The sequence below is a fragment of the Polyodon spathula genome, chromosome 1 (genome assembly GCF_017654505.1).
Source record: "Polyodon spathula isolate WHYD16114869_AA chromosome 1, ASM1765450v1, whole genome shotgun sequence".
Lineage (NCBI taxonomy): Eukaryota > Metazoa > Chordata > Actinopteri > Acipenseriformes > Polyodontidae > Polyodon > Polyodon spathula.
In genome coordinates, this window is record NC_054534.1 from 31,189,663 (window position 1) to 31,214,520 (window position 24,858).

Here is a 24,858-nt window from a genome sequence, read left to right on the forward strand (position 1 = left end):
CACCAGTGGGAAATTCGCACATTGAATATGACATCAGTAAGGTACACTTAGCAAATCACTATGTATCATAGTATTGAGTCTATTTTGTTGATCCCAAGAGAAAGGGACATTATCTAGCAAACAAAGCAGGAGGGCTGCTTGAAATGTGCACAGTGAAATAAAGGATAGTGTAACTGGTTTTAAAATCTTTAGGGATTGTACATTTAATATCCTCCACATAAGTGATATTGTATTCCTGCTTTTCACGGGGAGAATTCTTCAGTACCCGTGTAGCCAGCTCAGGTGGAACGTCACTCAAAACAAACACACCCCTTTGTGCTGCTCTGAGGTATGGAATAGCGAGTGTGGTTTAATGGTTTGCGCATGTGCTAAACCGGGGAGCTGGTGGTGATGTTTAGTGACAACTACAAAGAGAAGGACAGAAGGGAGAAGAGCTCAAATACAAAGTTTAGTTGTACGTTCTTTCAAAGAATTAGAAACACATGCATTCATCTTTGGCAAACTCCGTATAAACATTTAAAAAGAAAATACATACAAACGAAACGGCAACTTTGTTTTGTTCTTTTTTTGAGGCAGTTTTCTTTGCACTAGCCGGTGGCGTTTTTTGTCGCATAAAGACTAGGTGAGTACTATTTTGCGTAATATATTATTATTTTCTAAGCAATAAAGATGTTAATTATATAAACGTGTCGTATTTGAAAGAGTGTACGTATCAGTGAACAGAGCGCGTCTATGTATGTGTAGTTATAGTTCATGTTAAAATACGCTACTCCTATTGATTTTCGTCAACTTAAATATTAAACATAAATAAATAAATAAACGTCGTTTGATAAGGCGCTGGGACGCTCATATATTTTCTGAAACATAATGCAGTTCTCCACAGTTGTGAATTACATTGAGCGTGTCGCATGTTTGGTACTGTTATTGAAATTACAAATTTCATTCTGAAAATTAAGTGTTAATATTATATGAAAAAAAAGTTCTACTTTTTATTTAATTACTGGTATTGTTTTACCGAACAGACTTTTAAAACAGAACAACAATACTGTATTTCAGTTAAACTGCAAATCTGTAGCGTTTAAATGGAATGTGTTTGTTTTGCGTAAGGCTTAAGACTTTCAATTGTATCCGAAGCGTCAACACTTTCATCATCAAAACCTGCTATACTTCAAAGGGTTGGCGGCAAAGAGTTCTTAGTACTAGAAAGTTAATTGCACTTTTGGTAAATGTCACTTTAGTTGTTGCAAAAAAGTAAATTTAAAACATGTCTAATATAAAGCAGTACATCAGTGTCTTGAATTTGTAGTATTTCGCCCTAGCTAGCTCTTGGTTTAGAGCATTGTTTTGAACATGACACTGCGGTAGTGTAAGTTGTTACATAAAAAGTAACCTCTCAAATAGCCAAGGTCAATAATCAATGCTTTTTAAAAAAATAAAATAAATAAATAGTCACATTGTTTAACTAAGGCTGCAATGTGTTTGTCATCCGCCAGGCAGATGTCACGTGTGTATTGAAGCGCTGTGTGCTTTGAGGGTCTCAGCATTGTTAGTCTTAGTTGATATATGTTAATTCACTATCCTCCTGTCTGGTGTTTGCCATTTTTTTACTTTTACTTTGGCATCAAGAAATACAATAACTAGCCGTTTTCTGTTTTGAAAATGGGTTCACATGGGTTAATCAATGGCCATTACAGACCCCAGCTGAGTCCACCGTGGATTAATGGAAACATAACTTGCGTTTTGGTGAAAACACGGTCCAATCACAGCATGTACTATTGATAAACCAAATAGTTAAAAATAACAGAATCCAGCTTGATTATCTTAAGGAGAACTCTACCATGGAGATGAAGTCAATTGATTTTGAGTACAGCAGATATACTTTTGGACAGTCCTAAGTATTAGTGAATTTGTATCAAACAATAAATGCGTAGAAGAGTAGTGAATAGAAAAAAAAAAAAATACGAAGTATCCTTGAATGCATTTGACCACGGATGGAGGTAGCTGGGAGTCGCTGGTATTGTTTTTACAGAATGATTCATTGATGTGTGAAGCAGTGCGCTTCAGTTGCTTTAGTGGTCAAATAAGATGCATCATATTACCCAAAATTCAATCTCCATCTTTTTAAATAATTAAAAATCAATTAAATTCCTCACACGGTATCAGAAAACTTGCACAAGAAAATGTTGGTATTGTTAAAACCATGAAAAGGTTTAGAATTAAATCAATTAGGGCTTAGGTGATTGCTATGTATTTATTAAAAAGCCGTATTTTGTTTCGGGTCATGAATTAAGAAACATTAATTAGCTACAGTACCTGCTTTAAAATGATATCAGGAATTGGGCAGTCGGGGTTAAATGGGTCATGCCACAGAAGGCAAGTGTCTTGACTTAAATTCCAGTGTTTTGTGGCTAAAACTGTTACACATGTGAAAGATGTGAGGTTGAGATGAACTATACAGTTAATATATTTTTAATGTAAGCAATATGTTGCTATGTGTTATTGTTTGAAAATGAATTATAACTTACCTAAAAAAAAAGTTAACAGACTTTTGTGTTGGAAAAATTGATTTGGAATTTCATTTAAAATTATATATATATATATATATAATATAATAATATATATATGTATATATGTATTATAAGATGATATATCTATGAGATATAGTATATATTAGTAGATAATATAGGATATACTATATATATATAATACTATAGTATATATAATATGATATATTTACAAAATTGTATGCGCTTTTGTGATACTTATTTGAAAAAATTAGGCCATGCTTAACCTCCAGGGGAGAACTATTCATATATTAATAAAGACTAATTGGCTAATCACACCAGACAGGATGTGACTTGTCCTGCGATAATGTTGTGACACTCCCTTTCACAGCAGGGGCGACATGCACGTGGTGTGGTAGGCAACTCTCCTCTTATTGGTCAGTTCCTAGCTGTTGCGTGACAAATCTCAAATAAACAGCAATTCTATTTTTCTCTCCTCGCTTCAGTGTCGCCCGTTGCATCGCAGGCAGTGTGTGTGGTTTGTTTCAAAACTTCATGTTTTTATTTTGTTTGTCGTGGCGCAGCGTGTCGTTCTACACGTTCGCTTGTCGCATCCTGCCTGATGTGAATAAGCCTTTAGCCTTCGTTATTGTTTCTTCAGAGCATGGATAAAAGGTGTAGTCTGAAGTTTTGTGTATATAATGCCAACAAAAGACTCATTATTTGAGACTGAAAAGAACTGTCAGCATCAGCAATTTGTTATCTGTGTAAAATAGTCCACCGTGGGGAGTAATGAATTGATGTGATCTGAATCCATCTCAGATTTACAGCACTGTACACATAAACACGTCTTTCAACTGGAAGTAATTGTTTGTATTTATTCAGCAACTACAGTGAAATTTTATTTTACCAGAGATGCAGGCAATCAATGTTAGGTTAAGTAAGTTAACCACAGTGTGCCGATAAAGCAGTGCTTGGAACTGAATGGCATTCAGACTTCATCGATATTCCCAGTAATAAACAGGGATTTAATTGATCTAAGTGTAACTATTGGCAGGTGTTTTTGGGCAACCGTAAAGAAAAACCCCGGGGGGCGGGCGGGGGGGGGGGGGGGTGGGAGACTTCTCAAAGAGACCAAGTCATTTACTTTTTTCTTCTTGAAGAAAATCTCAGAAGAAAATCTCAAGTACAGTGACCATTAGATTTAAGCTGAGGGATCAGTGGCTTGAAACCTGGTTCCATGAGACTGGGAGACCTGGTTTGAGGCACCTTTGCTGTTTCAAACTGTTTATTTTTTTTGCACCATAAATCCAGGCCCCAGGGGTTTACCTGGTAAAAGTACTGCCATGCGGAGTGAGGGCATGTGTTCAGGAACTTGCTGGTTCAAATCCGAGTGACCCTGAGTTGCCAGTTTTGGCTCACAGGAAGTGCTTTAGCACTGTGCTTGGTTCCTTACAGTAAGCCACCAGATAAGGCCAGACAGATACCTCTAGACATGACTTTGTACACCAGGATTAGGCTCACTGGGTAGAAAGAAAATTCCAGCACCTAATTGGTAACCCCCCCCCCCAATAAAAAAAAATGTCTGTGAAACCCAATTTGTTCTCGTGCTTGCTGATGGAAAATAAGATTTCAAATCGTTTAACAGATGTAAAACAGGTTAATTAAATGTCTCCATCTGCACATGTGTAAGCTTGTGCAGTATTCTGTGATACTACATGCTTTCTAAAGCTAAGTGTACAGGCTTGTTTGACAAATAGGTATTTAACTGCAGCTAATTGTTGACAGTAAAAGTTGTTAAAAGTAACAAGTGGCATATATTCTTCTGTGTAGGTTTACAGAAGTTTCATGACTACACATGCTTTTAGTGCCTTAAAGATAGGGCCTATGTGGCTGTAGCTTTATCATTTCAGCTTGATGAGAAGCCCATGGACTTTGATCAAAGCAGCGTTTTAAAACCAGAGGGACCAAGTCACCTCCAGCAGCTCTAAAACAGCTTCATTGGTCTGTGTTTTAGGGAAAATTACTTCCAGTTTACTGCTCGGTTGGAACTGTTTGCTCATCTAATGTGCCACTGCAATCAATTCGACTTTATAATCCCTATGCCAACCCAAGAAATGAACAATTTTGGTGTGAAAAAGGGGCAATGGATATTATGTCAGCTGTTTTTAAAGCAGTAACTAATGCCAAGCATAACATTGAAATGACTGAATCTAAATAAAACGTTTTTAATAAGCTTATAATGTTTTACTTTTATTTAGAAAAGACCATTAATCAGATGTACAGTAGTATGTTTTATTGCCTTTAAGGTACACTTCATGGCTATGCCAGGCCACATTTTATTTAGAACAATTTAAATCTGCGATATTGAAGGATTTCACTGAGTTACATGCTGAAGAATAGAAGCAACTGGGAACAAATTCACACTTTTAATGTGCACATACAAAACATAAAAAATCTTAATAGTGTGTGCAGGAAATTACTTTTCATTTAACTTGAGCATTGTAGGGTATGCACGTGTCTCAATTAAATCTGTCCTGTTTAAAGTGTATTTCAAATGTTTACTTTGATAGTTGGACTTGTAGAAAGTAAATGTTGGAATATATGAGCAATGGATTGGAAAATTAAAACAATAGCCCATCTCTGCACCTTGTAGCAAAACATGCATAATTTCTAGTACAGCGTAGACAATTTGCTTGGTGCATAGTCAGACCTCCAGTGCACTGTTCAAATTTATACCAGGAAGTGATTAGGAAGAAGATAAAAACTCGGGCACGCTAAAAGAATGTCTTGTCTGACCACAGCTTAGTAAAGACTTAGTAAACCATTTTAAACAGAACATTTTTCCAATTCTGTAAAATTCCCTAAAATTCCTGTTGAAAGAAACTGACACGCTTGAGATTTAAATGACTAATATCAAATATGTATATTTTTAAACTTTACCATACAAGCAGTATTCACCTGTCAGTTTTGAAGGAGTAATTTAAGGTCATTACATACTGTAAATGTCTTGAATAGTAATACAGACTAAAGGCATATGCTTTTTTACATGGTGGTTTTGCTTTTCACCTGTTTATACCATTTCATGTCATCATTGTTTTCCCACTGGTTATAGCATTGGTGCTAGGACAAATATCCAAATTTTCAAACAAGTATTTTGTTTTACCTGTATTCGGATACAAAAATCAGATGTTCGTATTCGCTACAAATGATAAAAATACCTTGCATTTATTTACATTCTCTCCAGAATTTGTGCGACAGTGAAAAACATGGCAAAAGAAAGAGTTCTGTGAGCTTTCTGTGATATGTGAGGATTATATATATATATATATATATATATATATATATATATATATATATATATATATATAAATATATATACATATATATATACTTATTATATAAATATAATTACACACACACACACACAGTTCTTGAGCCTCTATTTTAAAAGTTTTAGACATCAAAAAGTAAACAACCCAGATCATGCACTCACATGCATAGTGATCTCTATGGAAAGCCATCTGGGATAAAAATGCATTGTGCTGCTTTAGAGCGAGTCAGAATCTCGCAGGACTGAAATGCCACCGTTAAACAGTACCCAACTTCCTGAAAATGTTGTGTAGTGATTTTTATATAGACTGTTTATTATATAGGACCTATATATTTTGTTGTGACTTTGTGGAATGTAATAAATGAAAAAGCCAAAACAGTGATTTTTTTTTTTCACTTTACAACGTCATTTCCATGTTTTGTTTTGTTTGAAGTGTTTATTAAAGTTAAATTTCAGTTTTAATTAGCTTGTTCAGCTACAGAAAGACACCAGTAAACCTCATTGTTACTTTATGAAAACATGCCGATGGCCACTGGCAAGAAATGAAGAAAATAAATCAAATGTGTTCTCAACTTTATATACTATTTATTTCATGAATAAACAAAACAACTTTTAACTTGAACGGCTATTTGGCACTGTTTATTTGGTAGTTAATTCACTGGGGTAAAGTACTCCCTACACAACTTATCTAATGGTTTTGCTTTTCATTGGTAGTTTTTTAATGTATTTGTAAATTATAATTCAAGCAAAGGTTGCTGAACAAAATCAACTATTCAAGTTGGAATAGATGCAAGCAGTGAACTGGCTAGAGGATTATTTTAACCATAAGTGTCTATCAGTAAGAAAGGGATATATCCACTTTGGTCGGGAAATTTCTAGTCAAAACAAAGAATGGGATTGTGGGAGGAATCTTTGCATAAGAAAACTCTATTAGGTGATATCTGCATGGTCTCCCTCAAGATATGATTTCAGCACAATGCAGTTCTTATCTCTTAATGGTCCCTGCTGTTAGCTACTGGCAAACATTTTTCAAAGCCAGTATTTGGCAACCAGACTTTCTGATGGGTAAAAAGGAGATTTATAAGAATCCTTTACATCCCTATCTGGTTGTAGCTCCAAATGTGGCTTTTTAATCTGATTTTTTGTATTCCATTGTATTACATGTTCAGTTTGATTATTAAACACTGAAACTTGTTTTCAGTTATAAAAGTGTAAAGTTTTTAATTTGTTGTTTTTGAAGTTTCTAGCATTGTAGAATCTTACAATGGTCTTGAGGCTGTGTCATTAAAATGTAGAAGTAACTCTGTGGGGTTGTTAATTAGGCAGTTTATTACTTTCAAGTTGAGGTTGACTAGTTGACAAGGGTACTTGTTTGAATGGTTGTGGGGATGATTGTTTAGGGAAAAAGTCTAAGGAGCATTTTCTTAATATTTGATTAAAATGAGCATCTTGAATGCCCTTGTCATATCAGTGGGCCTCTTGCTGAATTGTGTTGGAGACAGCCTTCGCTTCAAATATGGCCTTATCACTGTTGTCTGGGTTTCACTTAAATGATTGTATGTGTGGAATTTATGGTAGTTCATACATTTTATCTGAAGAAGACACTAATTATCTCTCCAGATGGACTGTTCTGGAGTGTTGAGAGATCCTGAATAAAGCAGACATTGTAGACTTTATGTTGAGTTATTTAAAGATATGCGTAGGTCTTACTATAGGTTACTACTTCATTGATGTGTTGCTTGTTTGAGGGCACCTTTTTAGGGGTGATTTGAACATATGAATGCTACACTGCAATTGCTGCATATTGTAGCTTTTTATGCTCTTATTTTTATGTGCGTTACTGTATCCTGATGTACGTGTAATGGTTAGGCTGTTTTAATGCACTTGTAAATTATAATTCAAACAAAGGTTGTGAAGTGTGGGGGAGTGCTTGTGACGAATCAAGATGTTTGCACATGGCTGACTGACAGCTATGCAACTGACCTAGACTTAAGGGCTGTGCACATCAGGAGCAAAGCAAACAACACATACATATACAGCATGAGTTAAAAAAAAAAAAAAAAAAAACTAGTACCTAGTCAAGAAAAGAATATACAATCTACTTTTGTTCCTTTTGTGGAGATGAAAATAAAATAAGAAATAGTCTGTGTATGCCACACACTAAAAAAAAAAGACATTTTAACAGTGAATGTTTATATGTGATCTGGTTTAACATGTCAGTTATTCAAAAATAATACATCTGTAGACAGTTCTTTGTAAATACTGAGAATTAGTTTAATACTTTTATTGATTTTAAGTTTTAATAAAATCTTCTCAGTTTGTGAATGTTGTTATTATTATTGGCCAACATTATTAAAACAACAAAGCCTTTTTTTTTTTTTTTTCAGAAACACAAAACCAGTGTGTGGTGCTCCCTGTCACTTTGACTACAATTAAGGTGAAATAAAGAGATGGACATACCATCAATTTCCATTTCTTCTGTTATTTCTTACCACTTAACATCTGTTTTTATTGTCTTTATAACCACTGACACTGGCATCATAAAGAACATTGTTTTTTGACTTTAGTAATTAATTTCTCTGTCCGTTTCTCTTATTTCTGTGGTCATTTCTGCGTGACAGTTTGACAGCCTCTCCTTCGACTCCGAGTAATGACATGTTGTGCACAGAAATATAGAAGGCTTGCGTAGACAGTTTGAGACAACAAGACAATTCTGTCTTTGGAGTAAAGGGGGAGTTTGCGTGGCAGCTACAGGAGAATGGTAATATACACCTCTTCATGGTGAACCCCCCCCATATGAAATAATCTACTTGGACAGTTATATTGGATTTACCGCTGTATCATGCATAAAGGGTTTCGCAGCCTTGCAAACGATACCAAATTTAGATGCACAAACGTGAGAATCCATTGCACGGCCGTGAGACTCTCAAAATTGTGAAAAACCGAGTTTCATGAGTAAACCTTGAGACTTGACATCCATGTGATATCTGAATGGTCTCCTCCAGGTGTAGTACAGTATGTGATTTGATGTTTGTCCCTGCTGTTGGTTACTGTCCCTGCTGCATCATCCATACAGCATCCATATGTGGCTTTTCTCGTGTCCTATCAGAAAACAAATACAGTAAATTCTGGCTGTTCAAGCTGAAAAGGGTTTTCTTTGACCTGTCTTTGCCTGACAGTTTCATTACCAGCTGATTCTATTTTCATCACCAGTTCATATTGTAAAGAACACAACATTGCCACAGATAGACATGTAAATAGAATCCTGAAAAGGGCGTTGTTTCTCTATCCCGATAACATCTGGACTCTTCAATATTGTTTGTTCGTATTTGTATCTACTGTAAAGCCAGTTTCAGATTAAAACTGTACATTAATAAGAAATAAAAAAGGGAAAGCTTCTGTTAGCTTGAATACAGGGGCATGCTTGTGCTTCAGTTCATGTAAACATATTTTGTACAGAAGTCCTGTTGGAATTATTTAGGCCATATCTAACTGTATAAATACCACAAAGGAATGAATGCAGGTCGACTCAGTGTTATTATACCGTAATGCATATCTGTTTCTTTAGTTTCAAATTCCAAGTTAGAATTCATTGAGGAATCCCCCAAAATAAGGTTCACTTAATTGAAAATGCTTAAATGAACTAGTCAAGTAACAATGTTAAATGTTATGTTAGAGTTTTTACAGGAGGTTACACCAATATGACTATCCTTGCCTGCATGAAGAAAGTATAAACCCCTGACCCCTGCTTTTGTAAGAACATATTCTGTAGCGTGGAAAGAAGACTCTTGAAGTTTTAGTGGGACTCCTGAGTTTGGGGAGATGGGGGGGTTGGGGGGGTGATCAAAAGGGCTGGAACATTTTAGCCACCAGGTGCTCTAAACAAATCTGTCATATCGGTGTGAGATTAGAAACTTGCATCTGTTGGTTGTCTGGGGCTTTTGGTGCTGTTCAGTCAAAGCAAGGTAATTGTTTTACATGTGCTTATGTCAAGTTTGCTTGCTTTGGTTACATTCTGTATTCTGTCTTTGCACATTTTTTTTAATAGTTTGTAGCCTTTAATGTCAATGTAAATTTGTAAATTTTATTTAATGCCTGTGGGTTTGGTTCAATAATGTTTTTTATTCCCAAACATCCAGGAAATATTTTGCACAGATATCTTGTGTATTGTAAATGGCAATACAGTTTTAAATGTTGGGTTTTCTAAAAAAAAAATATTAGTATACATGTTATACAAGCAGAACTGTGGTTATTTATTTATGATAGTGACAGGCCTGCTTGACTTAAGTGTAGCGTACTTCAAACATCTTAATGAACTAAGCATTAATGACCCCTTTTTTTTTTTTTGCTAAATCTGAATTTAGAAACATTATTAATCTCCTTCTACTGATAGTTTTCAAAATAAGAAAATGCAAACATCTCACAAGTTGGATCCTTAGTTTTTCAAATGTTAGTAGGCCTAACACCTAATCAGTTTTTGTTTTTGGTATGCCTGTTAACACCATTGCATGCTTCATTAAATCCTAGCACCATGGTTTCTAAGGCCCTCTCCACACTACATAACCGTACTGAAAAACGTTTTAATTAATGCAGCTCAAGGCATCCACACTAAAGTACCATTTCTTGTTTAGTCGGGCTTAATGCTTACAAACACTATTAAAATAATTTGGTTACAGTTCCTAGCAGCGCAATGGACTCTGCGACTTAATATGACTCTATCCCACCATGCACTGGATTTTATGTTTACAACCCGGCAAATATGGAGCCTGTGCCAGCGGAAGACATAGTGCTTCTTAGCGTGAACATTATGGCTTTATTTAGTTAAAACACAAGGTACATTTTATCATGTGTTTTCATTTTGAACACTGAAGTTCTCCTTGATCGATTTTTCATCGCTCCAGATATCAGTGTGCCTTGATTTCACCATCTGATCATGCCGCTCCATGATCCACCATTTTACAACAAGCTCAGAAATTGTATACGGTACAGCAGTATTTGATAGTCATTCCCAACTCCTTAAGGCGTCTGTTCTGAGTACTGTATTTGTAATGTCTACGTGCCACAACATATCAAAGCATTTTGGGATATTGGAGGATACACAAAATGTAGTTCAGTATTTGTATTCACACTTCTGACAAACTGTACTACCTGATATGACCTAATTTAGAACTGGACTTGAGACTACTCCCTGAGGTGGCATCTGGTCCAGTTCTTGAGTATGGTAGTGTAGACGCTAACCATGTTTAGCACTTTTAAGCCGTTTTAAAGGCAACTAAATACGGTTTAAAGGCATGAACAGGGCCTCGGTTTCAACCTTTGTCTCTTGCGTTCAAGTTGGTTTAATTTAGGGAGCCTCAAATAGTATCCCTGAACAGTCTGCACTCGGCTAGCTGTCATCGTGGATCCAAAACATGGTGTGGGTCTCCTTAAGCAAATCAACATGCACACATCACAAAGAATAGAATAGGCCATTTATTAATGCAGTAAAAATGTTGTGCTATTAGGTCTGCCAATGAATAACCTGCTTGACTGGGCTTGTTAGTAATAAGTGTTTTGATGATAACACTCATTTTTGTAAAATGAAGTGCTGTAAAAACTAGTTGAATCATTAACAAGCATTCAGTCATTAACAGTCAGTTCAGATGTATTTAAACAAACTGGCAGCAGAAACTCCTATTGCTGTCAAAAATAATTTACTGTGCAACTTATTTTTATCTAGATAATTACCCTAATTTTATATGCAACATGGTGTAAGAATATTAAAAAATACATGAAATAGAATTATTAAACACAAATGCATGATGAAGTACGAGGATTCCGAAAATATAGCATTGCGCACCCTGTGTGTTGCTGTTTAAATAACGTACCTGTAATTTTCATTAATATCCTGAAAATTTTAAAGTCTGTTTCAAAGCTCTTTTCAAAATGTCGGCTCTAGTGCACTGATAGTGTAAGGATTATTGCCCACATTGTCAAACAGGTAACACAGCAATAATGCTCCATTATATGACACAGAACAGAAAAGCCAGAGCACTTATGTGTTTTTTTTTTTTTTTATTTAATCTCTTCCTGCAGTGTTAAAGGACAGATATCTAAATCCAGTGCACTAGAGTGGCCATTTTGAAAAGAGCTTTGAAACATACTAACAGTTATAAGTGTAAAAAGTTGTCAGGGTATTAACAATGAAAGGAAAAATTACAGGTACATTAAACAGTTGTAACAACACGTGGGGACGTGTAACGCTATATTTTTTGGAACTCCGCTTCTTGCTCTCAAGTGTTCATTTTAAAAGCACACCATTTTCTAATATCTTACCCAACCAAGGTTAAAATCAGAAGCTATGTGTATTTTTATACAGTAGTATCAAAAAGATGTCAAGCACAGGTCTATAGTCGTTTTTAGTTGAATGAGACAGAGAAGCTGAAAATGTCTGAGCAATACACATAGCCCCTGCACCACAGAGATAACCCGGACATAAACAAAGAAGATAGCTGCTTCTGCATCTAGCACTCAAAGAATATCACAGACATTTGCAGAGCTTTTTGAGATGTTATAGTAATAAAATAATGACTTGGGTCGCATTATTGAGGAGTTTAGTGATAAAACGAGTCATTAGGAGAGGATTTATCAGTATGCACGACTATGAAGAGGTATGTGAAACATACAGTGAACAAGGGGTGGGGCTTGGCTGGAGATGCAGTACTGAGTGTCCTTTTGCGATTCAGTGCCTTTTAAACCTGTTCTACTCTGAGGGGGATGATATTTTAAACAGCGTATGTAAAATAAACAGCGCTTTTAAAAATAAATTGAACTGACGAGCGCTGAATAAACAGACTGCAAAGGATTCATTCATTTGTCCTAACAAGTTGACAGTGTTTTACTGTTGCTTTCTTAGTTGGTCCTGCAGTGCTCATGTATCTCCTCAGTTTTTGCTTTGCATGCGTTTACAAGATCCAAGTACAAGCTGATGCTTTTAAGATTTCCAGATCCTGAAGGCTCCTGTAGACAGCATCACTGTTAAGAGAGCATTAACAATTCTGTATAGTAAAATTGAAAGTTTAAAAAAGCAGGGTCTGCTTGATTTAATATCATTTATATCAAACATCAAACTCTGATACAGTCGCTTAAGCTGGATCTGTGAAGCTAATGCTGTTCTCAGAAGTTCAAAATCCAGTAGCTGTCTTGGACTAGTAAGTTCGCTATCAATTAAAGTGAAAATATTAAAATAATGGAGAAAAATATCACTTGGGAAGTAGCTAAGCCTACATTCCTATGTGGTAGAAAAATGTTGTCTGATAAATGGGTGGAGAACCTCCCTTTTTTTTAATGCCAATCAACCAATCCACACCAAGCATTGCTGTTGGTTACCAATTATCTTCATGTAGGGCAGGGGTGACAAACCAGTCCTCGAGGGCTGCAGGGTCTTCTGATTTTGCATTCTAACTTAAGCTCTCAATTAATTTAATTGATCTAATATTCAATTTGACATATTTAATGTTTTTCAAGGTATTTTACAGTTGATGATTTAAAAAATGAAAAATATGCACTTGATTCAAGGTACTACCTGTGAAACATTTTGAGGCCTGGAAAGAAGTGTTAAATTTATCTTGTTAATCAAATAATTAGACCAGTTAAGTAATTGAGATCAGGTGCAACGAAAGCCAGAAGACACTACGGCCCTTCAGGAACCCAGTGTGGTATCCCTAATATAGAGGAACAGATCAAGTAATTTGTGTAGGTCTGCATTACATTTTTTTTAAAATCTATGCCAGTTACACAATCAAGTTAGCTACTGATATTTAGTGCATTCACTGCATTGTGCACATGAAACACCCAGCCCACTGGCTGATCGCTTCCTCACATTTCAGTTGTATGATACCATCCTCCTTCCCAGCAAGGTCAAGTTACTCCTGTGTATGTCTGTGTGTGTGCGCACTGATGATGATGATGCAGTTGAAGCCTGAGAGAGTCACCCTGGATTTGGAGCCTGGTGAGTCCAGTTTTTCTGCTTTGGCAAAATGATCAATGACCTGCTTATTGGTGGAGAGTTGGCTATTTAGATGGCTTAGAAATCAAAGTTTGATTTCATTGCAAGTTTGTACAGGTTTGTTTGTCTTCTAGATGAAGTGCTACATGTTTTAAGTATGGATGTTTAATTAAATGGCATGTGATTACATTATGTTTATAGTATATTGTAGTTTGTGGATTTTTTGTTATAGACGGAATTAAATATGCTTTTCTTAGAGATCAACAGAGATTTGTGTTTTTTTTTAAATTAATTATTGCAACAGTTTCATAACAAAGAATTCTAACTGTGCAGCTCATGAGATGACTGGTAATCGGTTTACTGTACTAAATGACCAAATCGCCTCGGAATTAGCACAGACTTTTTTTTCTCTGGTAAGTCAGTAGTATCTGCTTAAACAGGTCAGGTAGAAACATTCCAGGCTGATGTGACTTCTTGCCAATTTCTTTCACAGTTACACTGTAAAAGAAGCATGCTTGCCGGCAGTGATTTGGGGAATTGGCTGCTCGGAATGTGCATGCAGTTCATTGGGGGTGGGGAGAAGCATACAGTATATTTGTTTTAAGGTAATAAAGATGTCTGAATAATTTGTCTTCGTAGGCAAAACTAGGGAACCTGAGCTGCCATGAAGTAGGAATTTTATCTAACTGTAGAGCTTCTGTCTCCAAGGGCAGTCAGGGCTTTTCAGCAGCTGTTAGCAACTTGTTTTCGAGTGATGAAAAAATTACATTTAATATTATTAACGAACACATGCATCTAGGATTGAAAGTGCAACCTATTTGCACACTTATTTGAAGTGTCTAAACTAGATTAGAAACCCTCTTCAAAAACACAACTTTACGAAGTGTTGTTTTTTTTTTTTTTAAGGGGAGTTACATTTCACGGTAACATTTTTCCAAGTTACAGCTAGTTTACCACAATTCTGTTCAGTTTTACACTCAAAGTATTGATGTACATTCTTCCTCATTTGGCCTGCTCAGCACTTGAGTTTACCAGTAGTTTTCTGAATGGTTGTTTAGGCCCTAGTAACCTGCTTGCTGCTGTTGCTTTACAAGCCATATAGGAAACATCTTACTCCAGCAGCACAAATGTTGTAAATGTAATTTCTTTTCTTAGATTTTTTTTTTAAGGGATAGATTATTCAGAGTTCTAGAAAATACAATATTTGTCAAATGATCCTTTTTAAATGCTTAGTAAAACAACTCATGTTTTTAAATAGGCATTATATTTTAAACAGGCAGTGCTGTATCTTAGCCATGAGTTTTAATGCAAAGCCTTATTCTCTGATAGAAAAAAAAAATATATATATATATATATAACTCACAGCTTAAATTAATGGGAGCAATACAGTTATTCATCCTAGTTTTCTAGATGTTTAGAGTACTGTTACATTGCATTAAATTCCTCTCTGAAAATGTGCCTTTGCACTTGCTTCAAAGTAGGGCCCACTACTAAGCCTTTTGCCTTGCTCATCTTAGTTAGAATTGGCGCGGCGTTCACTATTTTTAAGACATATCTTAAACTAATCGTCTTTAGTTCTGTACATTGGGCAAGATATATATTTGTTACATTGGGGCACACATTTACAGAATATTTATATATATATATATATATATATATATATATATATATATATATATATATATATGTATATATATATATATATATATATATATATATATATATATATATGTGTGTGTGTGTGTATATATATATATATATATATATATATATATATATATATATATATATATATATATATATATATATATATATATATCGTATTCAATTTGGTGCTGCAGCGTTTATTTTAAATTGATCAAAATGACTGCGGCACTTGGAGGGCGGCCTTTATTAATAATGCTACGATTTTCAAATGCTGCAATATTTTATTACATGATTTATGACATTTTAGATGTATTGCAGTTTCTTATTTTCTGTAATACGGTAGTCTACCTGTATGTAGCAGCGTGTGTGGCTAACCTACTCTGACTACAGTACATTTATCGTGACAGTTACCGAGAGCCTATTTGGTGGGAGTTGGAAGGTCAGGAGAGTACCGTACCAGCGAATCAGGAGTGCGTATTGGTTGTTAAGGGGCGGGACAATGCTGGTGTGGCAGTTTAAGTCCAAGAGTGAGACGTAATGTTTTTCTGCACCAAAAATTACCTCAGAATATCAGTCTGATTTCTATAAAAACTACAATCTATCCTACTCATTTTTTTTCTCACTGTAACTTTATGTTTGTAATTTCTCTGCAAGAGAAACTGAAACTAAATTGTTTTTATTTGTACAGGATTGAGTACAGGAATTACAACTGAACAAAAAACAAAACCACCTATAAGAACTTCAGAAGGACTGCTGTTCTGTACGTAGTTTATCTTGCATTTTCTTTCAGAACTGTACTACCATAAAATGAAAAGTGCTTAATATATGTGTACATTAGTTTGTAATTTTATTGGTGTACTTTAAATGCAACCGCTTCATAGAAGGCAAATAACCTAAATGTTTATTAGACATTTGTGCAAAAAGAGGCCACTTTGAATTTGAGCAGATTCATGTTTATATGTAACTCTTGTTATCCAGGCTAATTATTATTATTTTTTTTTAATGATTTACATTTCAGAATAGTTATGCCAACTACAGTCTGCACTCAGATATCCGACCCTATAAAATTTTGACTTCAGTGACGGTTAAACGAGTGTGACTCATATCTGATTATTTTATTTTGGCCCATTCCAACAGACAATATCAAAAATACATATCAAGGACTGTGTTTTAAAATAAGTAGGCTTCCATTTTGATGTACGGCATTGGTTTTGTTGGTATGGTACTATATTTAACAGTAGTATTTTAATTCAGAACTATATAATTCTGAAAATATCACGTGCCAAAACTAGAGATGACAAGTTAACTGTAATACAGTACCTACTTTTAAATCCGATATGTATTGTAGCGGTATGTTGCCATATTAACGACCTAACAGCAAAGTGAAATCTAAATGTTATCCATGCACAGAACTGTGTAAAACGTAAAAGGCAATGCAATTTAGCAAAACCAAAAGATTAAAAAAAAGGTCAGTGTTCAAAATTGCAGAATATAGTGCTCGATAAGGCGTTATGTCACAGTTCACTTGCAAATGAAAATGCACAAAAGAAACAAAAGATCACAGATAAAAAAATAAATAAATAAATTACAGTATCTAAAACTGTTTAATGATTAATTGTTGCATTACCCTAGCTTGTTTCGTTTGCTTTGTTTTGGCTGCATTTTCTTCAGGTGAAACTGGAGGAAACTCTGTGTAACTGCACAATATAAGACAGACTGATTTGTCATTGGTGAGTTTTTTTTTTTTAATGTGGGCTGTGGCAGATATTCAGATAAACTGTAAATTTGACAAGATGGGCTTTATATCAGAAAACTGGTGATGAGGTCGGAAATCACGTGTGACAGGTAAGTGCATTCATTTGTTATATATATATATATATATATATATATATATATATATATATATATATATATATTACACCCACACACACACACACACACACACACATATATATATTTATATATATATATGGGAATTGATTTTATTCTTACTACAAGGGCGGTAAAACGCGATTGACGTGTATCTGGGTAACGGATAACTGAGTGCTGACTGTAATCCTTGTTTTGTGGGTGCAATGTGCAAGGAATCCTCTGGAACTTGAAACAGAAAGTCTGCTGACCTAAGCCTGCAAAGTTGTTTGTTTTGGGGAGAAAACAAATTAGCCCTCAACCAAAAGCTTTGAAGTGGTTTGGCAGAGGTGGATCTGACTTGAGGTGCTTTGTAAATTCTTGTGGCAACTTCTCTGGCCGTGAATCAGCAGATGATGTATCCATTTATATCGTATCACACGGTGCAGTACCTGCCATGGAACCTAAACATAACATTAGTCAATTTACTACCTGCCTTGTCTCCTATTTTCAGAATTGACATCTTTAACATTGCATTGGATTGAAAAAGAATTAAGTGTGCTGCTGCTTCTGTTGAAAATGGTGAACACTCAATAATCATAGATCTTCAGTAATACTGAAATAAACTTAAGACAAGTTTGGTACTACATCGCTGCTATTTTGACATTTCCAATTTTATGTTGAATGTGTTGCTTTGAAACACCAATGGATTGATGTCACTAATGAATGAAACCTTTTAACTGGGTGGCAAATACCGCATTGTTATATGCTGATCCTAGTTTGCTGAACACTGTCCCACTGTAGACATTCTTGAACCCTGACCTTGACTGGCCAAGCTCTTTGGGGTCATTATTTTCTTTTTCTTCCCTTTAGGAAGCATATTACTGTATGTGTTCAATTAAACTTTGTAGTTTGAAAATGTGAGCACAGCAGTTGTAATTAAGTACTTGAAAACCATTCAGAATTAAAAAAAAAAAAAAAAAACTACATGTTATCTTAATTCCCAGAATCAGAGGCTATATTCTGTAGTAACCTGCACATTCACACTGGTTTGTTATTCATGTCTGATCGAGCACAGCTGATAATACCTATATCAGGTTTCTGTTTTTACAAAGTAGAGAAGGAGCCTCACCTAGGCAACAAGTTTCCATGTTAATGCAGGGCCTGACATACTGTTCACATCAGTGAGTTTGCTTTTGTTACATTAAAGCAGCAGCACTTCCATTTTATACATTAACAAATGAAATGTATTTGTTTGAACAAAAACTACTGTATGATTTATTATTCAAGACAGTATCGTTGATATGTTACTTAGGTTACTAACTAACAAACTTTTTTTTTTTTTTTTTTACACAATTTTTAACCCTTATTTATTCTTGCGGGTAAAAATCAGACTTTCTACCCTACTCCTAAAATTGGAACTCCTAGTTATGGATTAAGTATATAAGGGTACAGCCATGGGCTGCTGACTCTGGATCAAGAATCCACATCTGGGGCTTAGAGATACAAGCTGCTGGATTTTAGCATGTGTTAGCATTTTCAATATACAGTTATTGGTGATTTTTAAAGCAGGGGTGCCCAACCTTTTTGCATGGGTGGGCCACATAGACCTAAGGGCAATCTTGTGTGGGCCAAACAAGATATTTCCATAAGATTTTAAAAGAACTGTGAATATAGGTTCCAGTTTTCAATGTCTGCCAATTTAAAGTCAGCTGTATTTTATTTATTTGCGTTTAGCTTGTTATTAGATTGCAAATGCTTGTTTCTTTGCACAGGACTCTCTGTTTCAAAATAAAATAAATAAATCAGAGCTAAAATGTCACTCAACACACTGTACCTGTCAAAACAAGCATCAGATTGCCAAAGACAGAAGAAAAAAAAACAGTAAAAAACAACTCTCTAATTACGAAAAAAGAAATATACTCACTGACTTAGTGAGAACTTTGAGGTTGTTTCTAAGCTACCAGTTTCTCAAAGTTTGGGTCAAAGTTGGAAACACTCATAGTACATCATGCAGGTGGTTGTTTGTCAAACGGGACGGGATTTTGGAATTGATCGTTGGGAAGCAGGGAGTGAAACTCGACCAATTTTTTCTCGTGAAATACATCTTTTAAACCTGAGCTACACTGCAGATCAATAAATTCCATTTGAAGAGAAGCATGGACATTATCCACCTTGGCAACAAAGGGGTTTTCAAACAGATGTAAAATCTGCAGAAGCTTAAAGATTCAGTTTTTAAGTTTATTTTAGCTAGTCGTGTTTTTTTTTTTTTTTTCAGCTTTATTTTACACAAAACATACGGAAGAAAAAAAAATACAATGTCAGCAGCTTTTTTTATTATTATTTTTGATCTTTATTTCCTGTAATACACTTTTTTTTTTTCACGGTGCTGGACAGAATTTCATTCGATTTTATTTTAATTCTTTCTTGTGCAGATATTACAGCGCAGTTACAGTAGCCTATGTAGATATTAAGAAGTTGAAATAAATGCTGTCCAGTTGATTACAGGAAATATAAAGCTCTGTGTTGTATTTTTTGTATTTCTTCTATAAGAGTTTTGTGTAAAGTTGAAACCCATGGCTAAAATAAACTTTAAAAAACCACCTTGACAATTCTGCAATTAGTTACCATGGTTACCATAGGTAGCCTGCCTGTTTGTTTCTACTCTTGGGGACAGCTTGGTGTGCTTTCATTACTGAACAGTTTATGTGGCCTGCATACTACATTGCAAGTACTGTATGCGAAACGTGAAAATTATAACATAAAACTTGTGAATCGCTGTAAGTTATGCAGTGCCAGCAAGCAGGTCACGGGCTGTATGAAATGCTTTGGTGGGCCGTTTTAGGCCCAAGGGCCATAGGATGGGCACCCTGATTTAAAGTATAAATGCTATTGTAACAGCCTCATTGATTCAAAGAGGTTATATATAGGATTATGCATTTGTCTGCTCTATACTAGTATTGGGATTTTCTAGTAGGGTGCAGTAAGCATCTCAAGTCCAGGATCAAAAACCTGACCTCCTTTGTTTTGGTAACATTTCTTTAACAGGCGGTCATTAAAGGGAGGGGATGGGGGTCTGTCACCAAGACGGCTGTAGTGGGTGACGTCAGAACAGAAACAGGGACCAACACAGAAGAGACACAGAGAGGTGGAGTTTGGTGAAGCTGAACGCTTGCTTGCGCTCGGCATTTAATAAATGAACAGACATAAAATAAAAGGTTTGAAAGACAAACAGAACATGGGACACGGCAGTGGTAGCCAAAACAAAGACACAAACAAAATGTACTAATGCTAAACGAAACACACTGACGCACAGGGACGAATAGTAAACCAATCAAATACTTTGCTGATCCTCCAGCATGACGTAGCAATTGATTTTTTACTATTTTTAATTCTCCTTCTCCACACCCGTTCCTTCGCCCTGAACACACAACCCTGAGTGAGTGAAAACATGCTGCTTTTATGCAGCTGTACCGAGACTTGATTGCTAATCAGTCATTTAATTGGAGTCTCGGTACAACTGCACATTAATTAATAATGTGTAATTCCCCGTGCTCACATTATTACATTTTACCTGCACGTGAAGTGCTGTGCAATCCTCGTGCTAAAATACAAATATACATTTTAAATCGCTCGTTTTCATAACCCAAATTTTATCCTGTGTACCAACTACTGTGCACCAACATTAACACACTACACGCAACATACAACACAAATAGCCCAGGGGCGGGGCACTTTGCCACAGGGCCATGCACAATTATTTTTTTTTTTTTTTTTTCTTCCCTTCTGGTGCTGCTTCTGCCTATGTTTTGTTAAGACATTCCCATCCTACAGTACATTGTGTCGGTTTGAAGATCTGTTCAAGTCAATTTCTGCTCTTCACAAAGTCCACCCTTGGTTAAATAAGGAGGCATTGTTTCTATGGCAATGGAGTACATAAGGTACTTCAATTACATCAGATACAGTGCTTACAGTGAGCACACGGGTGCATCTGCGGTGGAGTATAGGTCATTCAGACAAATACGTATAATCGACATTGTGTCATTAATTTGTTAATTCTACTCTGGTAGTTGAGGTTTAAGGGGCACTAAAACCACAATGATCTGTAGCAAACCCATTTCAAACTTGTCTTTTGGCAAAAGAAGAAAAAAATCTGGAAAACCTTTTTATTTTATCAAGGAACAATAATCTATTACGGTATCTTAATTGCGTACAACATATCTACTTCAGTAACTTTAGTTTTAAATGGTGGTGAAATTTAAGTTAACGCAAGAATTGACAAGTCAGGTGATTCATATTGTATTTGATCTGTAGTGTCCTAGGAAATGTCTCCTCTAAACCATTCTGTATCTGTTTCTTATTCCAATATCACTGGGGCTGTTGCCAGTTCCATCTTGTTACACAAAGGTCAAAGTTCCCCTATATTGCATATGTGTATAATGTTCTAAATTAATTAACCTACCTACATTTTTGTCCCCAGCAGTTAACACTCGTTAGATAGAACTCGAGTTAGTTGCACATTAGGTAGAATTGACTGAATTCTGCTACAGTGCAATCTTAACTAAGTCTGAATGATTCGTAATGTAACCCTGCTGCTGATGGAAACTAAAAGGACTGGTTTCATATTGCTTTTAACATTCCCCATGGCAGATGTAACTGTGGTTCTGTTGGTTCAGTTCTGTTTTTGTTTTAATACAGCCTGAAGTGGCTGCCAGATCATTTTGTGTTGCTTTGCGGTCGAGGTTATTCAAGCAGTGAAGCACTGCATTCCTAGCTTGTGTTTTTGACACTGAACCAGTGTTGGAGAAAGACAATTAGTAACTACTGATATTGCATAGTGAAGCTGAGAAGAGAAAGATGACTGCATGCCACATGTACACAGCCCCCTTGTGCCAAAATAAAACACTGCTGTGTGAGTGGCATACAGCTGCTGGTGTTTGTCTTCTATTAAAGTTTTAAAGATGATGGTTTACAAGTCAGCAGGGGGATCTCTAGGTACAGTAGCGAGCATTACATCATAGCCTTGATATAGCAAATGATTAAAACTTTTGTCTCATACAAAACAATAAGGTCATGCTTATTACAACAATTCTAGAACTAGATAAGTGCACAGTCTGTTGCTCTCAATTAGCTGAGCATACTGGAGCTCTTAATTACACTTTGAACTGAGAATGTTTTTAATTTTACACATATAGCAGTGTTTAAGTCAGAAATGAAATGCCAAACATTTAATTATATTTAGTCCAGCGGTATGTTGCTTAGGTGTCTGAAAATACTAGCAGATGGTGTTCATTTCCCAGGTAGGTTAAGGTCCTGCTGCAGACTTGGCTGGAAGTGGTAGCATTTAGTGAAGGAAAGTTTGGTTCTAAAATTCCTTTTGCTCTTACTTGTTTTATAGTACAACAGAATTAAAGAAACCTGTATAAAAGCCTTGTAGACATATAGGACAAAAACGGGTCTACATTGGTTGCTTATTTCTATGGTCATAAGTGTGCTTGCATTGCAGTTTTTGCCCATGTACCTGAAGCTAGTTTGGCTGTTGGGTGATCACTTCAAATTACTGTCCTGTCTTGGACTTTGGGAGGTGTAAGTGTTCCATTTGCCATTTTACATAGGTAGGACTTCTGGTTTGAGTAATATGATATTCATTGAGGATACAGCGTAGGACAGAAAAGTGCACTTTAAAGGTGTGATAAATTTAGCTTTATGATTTTCTTGGATACAAAGCTATTTTCTTTCAGGGCCTTTTCATATGTCAGGTTAGTTTCCATATGAACCCAATTAAGTTTTATTTCTGTTAGAAACAAACTGCCCAAATGAACCAAGTATGGTCTTTGAAAGGAACTTAAAATGAACACAAGCACTCCCTGTGACACCTATACATATTTTGACTCTCTTCTCTGTTCTGAAGACTATAGTAAAGCTAAAAATGTATGAGTCAAACACCAGGAACACTCTTTTTATATCGGCTTTCACTGAATCATCTTTTGCAATATTCAATTTCATGAGGAGAAAAACCTGACTAATTGACAACAGCTTATGTAATGTTGACAGGCAGCACCAACCATTTACCAGTCAGTTAATGAAGTGGAAGATGGCCTGGGTCTATTGTTTAAAATCATTTTGCCTTAAAGGTCAGCCGTTAGTTGGAAATAAATGATCTTTGTTTTTGTAAAGAGCATTTGTTCTTCATCTCATGAAAGGAAAGCCTTGGAATTTTTTCATTTAACATAATGCATTCAGCAGCAAACATAACAACCTCTGGAATGAATGGCTTGTATTTGGGATTAGGAAAGACTGCCCCCGGAGGCACCTGCACCGCTGCACGTCCACAGTTAAACTAAGTGGCACAGCTTGGACACCGGCCTAGAGCGGAAACCTGGAGTTCAATGAACTGAACTCTCAAAGAAATAGTCATTCAGTTCATTTTCACTCTGTACAGTAGTCTCAGAAGAGAAGTATTTAGAAGTTAACCCAGTGCAGTTTTATGTTGTTCCCTTACCAGGAATCTAAGTACTTATTTTAGTCTGCTGTGTAAGCACCCAACGTGGTGTGAAGAAGATCTCTGTTGCCTTTTAACCATTTGGAAAGTGGTACAAGAAGGTCACACTCAAGTGGTTTACTGTACTTCTAAAATTGACTCTAGGTTGTTGCACTTGTATTAAGTGCATTCTTCAGAATTTGTGTTTCGGCAAGTCATTTTTGAAATTCATCTATTAAAATAACCAAATAAAAAATATGATCAAAGCTTACTTCTAATATTTCGTATTTTGTGATTTTTTTTATTAGCGTTTTGTAAATAGTGGTGTTTTTAAATAGTATGAGGTATGCTTAGCAATAGTGTATTTGCAGTGCAGATCTGGTCACTTGTCATTCATGAGATACCATAAAAATAACTCATGGAAATTTAGCAACATCAGTGGTATAAAAAGAAATACATCACTGTGTTGGTGTTCAATCCCTTACTCAAGTTGAGGATCCTTTACATAAAGTGAATAGCCATGATATTTCCCCTCTCTGCTGTTGCTTGCACAGCTGGAATCTCTGTGATACTGTATCGCATTTCTCGTTGTACAATGCGAGACCTAAGTATGCATGAAGCTCTTGCCACTTTACCAGGTTGTTACATAATAATGAAAATTGAAAGCAAACAAAACTCTGCCAAATCCAAATCTTTAGCAGCAGACGGTGTCATTTCTTTGTGAGAAGAAAGTTTACAAACGAGAGCAGGCCATTCTGCCCATCTTGCTTGTTTTGGTTGTTATTAGCTTATTGATCCCAGAATCTCATCATGCAGCTTCTTGAAAGATCCCAGGGTGTCAGCTTCAACAACGTTACTGGGGAGTTGGTTCCAGACCCTCACGATTCTCTTAAAAAAAAAAAAAAAAAAAAAGTGGAAAAAGTCCCTTGGATCGACATTGTCAATACCTTTTAGAATTTTGAATGCTTGAATTAGGTCGCCACGTAATCTTGACATGCCTTTTAAACCCGGAGTAATTCTGGTCACTCTTCTTTGCACTCTTTCTAGAGCAAAAATA

General features: G+C 35.7%; 1 protein-coding gene across 1 annotated transcript in view; it reads left to right on the top strand.

Moving 5' to 3' along the window:
• Positions 1-411: 411 nt before the first annotated feature.
• Positions 412-24,858, top strand: part of LOC121317246 (KN motif and ankyrin repeat domain-containing protein 1-like) — a 68,012-nt gene continuing 43,565 nt past the window's right edge. Inside the window, exon 1 of the mRNA XM_041252973.1 lies at positions 412-622. The gene's annotated coding sequence lies outside the window, so the exon portion shown is untranslated. The remainder of the gene's footprint in view (positions 623-24,858) is intronic.